This window comes from Osmerus mordax, unplaced genomic scaffold (assembly GCF_038355195.1).
Source record: "Osmerus mordax isolate fOsmMor3 unplaced genomic scaffold, fOsmMor3.pri Scaffold_110, whole genome shotgun sequence".
In the NCBI taxonomy this organism is placed as follows: Eukaryota; Metazoa; Chordata; class Actinopteri; order Osmeriformes; family Osmeridae; genus Osmerus; species Osmerus mordax.
The window spans coordinates 28,419-32,192 of NW_027120422.1; positions in this window are offsets into that span (position 1 = coordinate 28,419).

Sequence of the window (3,774 nt, forward strand, 5' to 3'; positions counted from 1 at the left end):
CTGCAAGGAACAAATGAAGTTGTATCATGAAGTCGAGCAGTGTTAGTACAGTCCAGAAGAATCCAACCCACAATCACAACAGACACGACAATACAGAACAGTGCAGCCGGTGTAACTCTTGGCAAGACTTTACTGAAGGGAGGATATGACAACATCCTGTCACTGCTATGGTCCCTGTAACAGCCAATGCCTGTGCAGGCCCTCATGGAGCATTTACCCTGAGGCTGGTATGTCTTGTTTCATAAGAGGACAGGGCATGACAAAGACTTGCTCCTAATTCAGGCAAACACCCATTCAGAGAGTGAAAGAGAAGACCGCATGTTAGACCTCCCCATGATATCCACTTCCCTCGTACTTTCACTCTCACTTAGAACCTTACACCAACACCGGACTCCCACACACACACACCCCCCCACACACACACACACATGCAGGATCCCTCCCCTCAGGGTGTGTTCCGACCTCTAGACAGCAGCACCATACTGTAACAGTCCCATCAAGCACATAACACACGCCACACACTCCTCTGAGAGCACTCAGGCCTTTCCACATTACACCTCACACTTCCTCATGACATCAGCACATTGTTGTTATGGCACCAGGAAAGCCACTGTGTGTGTGTGTGTGTGTGGGGGGGGGGGGGGGATACGATGTGTTCCAGCTCACTGACACCGATTCCCAATCAAACGGCAGCCTGTTCTGCAATAAAGGTCCTTTCATCTGGACCACACTCTCCTGGTGCCTGGCGCTAAGTAGCCGGTAAGGACATTCCATTCCAGTTCAAGAGCAGCAAGGTGGCTTCCCTCCCCGCCCACCCCCTCTCTCCTCCCTCCCACCTCCCCCACAGGAGAAGCAGGGATCTAAGGTGGTACTGTAATGGAGGATGGACCAGCCAGCAGCTGCAGGTCATAGACACACTGCTCTGGGCTCCAGTCTACTGGGCATGGGAGAAGAGAGAGAGAGAGGGAAATAGAAGATAAAAAGGAGAGAGACCAGAAAGAGAGAGAGAGAGAGAGAGAGAGAGAGAGAGAGAGAGAGAGAGAGAGAGTGAGAGAGCTATGGTGATGAGGGACCTCAGAGAGAGAGGGAAGGGTAAGCCCAGGTCTTAGTGAAGCCTGTTTGGCCCGAGGCCTTCTCTAATGAAGTTCAGAAGAATGAAGGAGGGACCTGGGACAGGGTTGTCTCCCCAGCCCTGCTATGTGGGAAATGAGCTGCTTATTAAATTAACCATTCAGCCTTATCATCCATACCGGGAGACATAGGCTGGCAAATAATGAGTGTAATCACAAATGAAAAGCAGTGGGGCGCGGCAGGGCTCCTCCCTAATCCCTCCTCCTGATCTGAGACTTGTCCGTCTCTCAGTCAATGAAACCACAACACAGTCACACCCAAAAGGAGACACCCAGTCAATTCCACACTGTCGACTCTTTGATACTATAATAATAAATAAGGATCTGACTGAATAACAATAGAATGACTGAACGCTGAATAGAATGACTGAACGCTCTGAGACATGGGAGACAGGGAGAAGTCAAGTCCAAATGAAAAGGCGTGCATGTGTTTGGGGGTGTATCACAGTAAAGGGTTCTCTCTTACCATCCGTTATCGAAAGTCAGCGCCAACGGTCGCCTCAAAAGTTGATTTATATGGGTGTGCTGACACAACACACTGTTGATGATGTTACCATGGCAACTTGGAGCAGTGTGTGTGTGATATATGAATGGTGAGGAGGTTGTGTGAGACGAGTGCTTTATCTGGAGCCTGTGTGGAGCGACTCATGCCCAGACACACACACTCATACACACGCTTTTCACGCCTGCTAGAGACCCAGGGGCACTTGTTACGGGCTGCACTGTACATGCTACAGGAACACTGAACACCTTTCAATGAAACAAGCATCCCTTCCTAGTGAGACAAAGGAGACACCAGCAGATATAGCGACACACCGCATCCCCCTAGAAATCCCTGCAGGCTACGGAGGGTTATTTGTTCAGAACAGTCGGTCCAGAACTCTCCGGGCTGGATAAGAACCATTCCGGGGTTCTGAGGGAGGGTCAGCACTGAACTGAAGCAGGCTGGGAGACTGGGCATGATGGGATAGAGCAGGACATTTATGTTACTACGTTTTAGATTCAGTTTTTTGAGTAAAAGATTATATTTATATAAATGGGATAACAACTATAGTTCCTCCACCACCCACGATAGTTAGCATGAGTAAAAGTCAAAGGACAAGAGGACAGTGGCTGACAGCATGTCTGCCGTAGTAGCTGATGCAAGATAAAATACATTATGGAACATGGATAGATTGATGGTAGATGTTATGTATATGTTAGGGTTATGGGCAGTACTTGTGTCACTCGTAGTACATACTAACAGGTGAGTGCTTGGTTCAGCAGTGGGAGGGGTAGGGAGATAAGACAGGCTGGAGGATCAGCCTTAAACTGACGACAGCACAAGGACAGTGATGGAATCTGAACTTTTAGAATAGCACTTGTTAACCACGATGAGCTGATGAAATCAGTTAAGAATGTATGGGAGTGGAGCAAGAAGTGTTGTGGAAATGAAATCCTCCGAGTGTGTGTTTGTGTGGTACTTCACCCAAGGCCTCAAAGACCCAGACAGCCATGAAAGTGCCGCCAACACACAGTCACGCAGGCACATCCATCCACATATGCTTGATATCACTCCCAGAACAGCAGCCAGCCCTTGATATCAGCTAGAGGCTATCTCTTAGAGACACACACCACACAACGTGTGCTGGGACGTGCTGTTCCCCACAAACCAAATAAACCGAGGCCTCTTGAACATGTAGAAGAATCCAGAGAATGGAAAAAGAGGACAATTGTTATTGGCTCCCAAAAAAAAGTCACTGGCGGACCTGTGTATGGTTGTGTAAAATAGAGACCGTCAGACTGTATACAGAGAATACAGTTCCTCGGTAGAAGAGCAAGCGACCAATGGGAAGCTGCGTCTGACTTCCCCTGGTGAAACCACCACCTCTGGACTCCAGCATTGTTCCATATAGGGATGAAAGAAGCTCCAACTGTGTCCTGTTTTTTCCTGTCCAGGACAGGGCAGGCCGGGGGGGGGGGGAAAACGAGCCATAGGAACAATGGAGGAGAAGGTGAAAGGAGGTGGAAAACTCCAGTGGAACAAAACAACCACACATGCTGGCTCCAGGCCAGCCTGCTCACAGGACACTCCCCATGCACCCAGGGAGCCATCACGGTTTATGGGCGGCTTTCATTGTGTTTACCTTCACTGTCTTTTCAACTGGTTCCTGGGAGATTTGCAGAGGGATGCGGAGGACGGGGGCCATATTTCACATCAGAGAGACGCAGGACGGCAGGCGGCGAGGGAGCCGGGCAGGGGAGGAGGAGGGGAGAGGTCTAGGCCCCCGGCCAACAGGGTTACCCATCTGAGAGAGACGGCTTACTCCCTGCAAGCACTGCAGAGCCAGCACAAGCCTAACCCCAGTCTTAGGCCGATCCCCAGTCATAGACCTAGCCCCCGCCCCGGGTACACACTAGTCATTTCATTTCATAACAGCCATTCATTCTGTACTTGCAAACAGGTTTTGCTCTCGGCCAGGCTATAACTCTCATTTAAGGGAAACATGATAAATTATCCTACATTTAATAGGATACATTGCCTGTCTCTCTCTTTCTCCTTCTCTCTCTTTCTCCCCTCTCAGGGGTCGAAAGATTACCTGCTCCTAACCCTGGAGGCTTTGACACTCTAATCAATAGTGACCCCAGATCAATACCAAGGCTC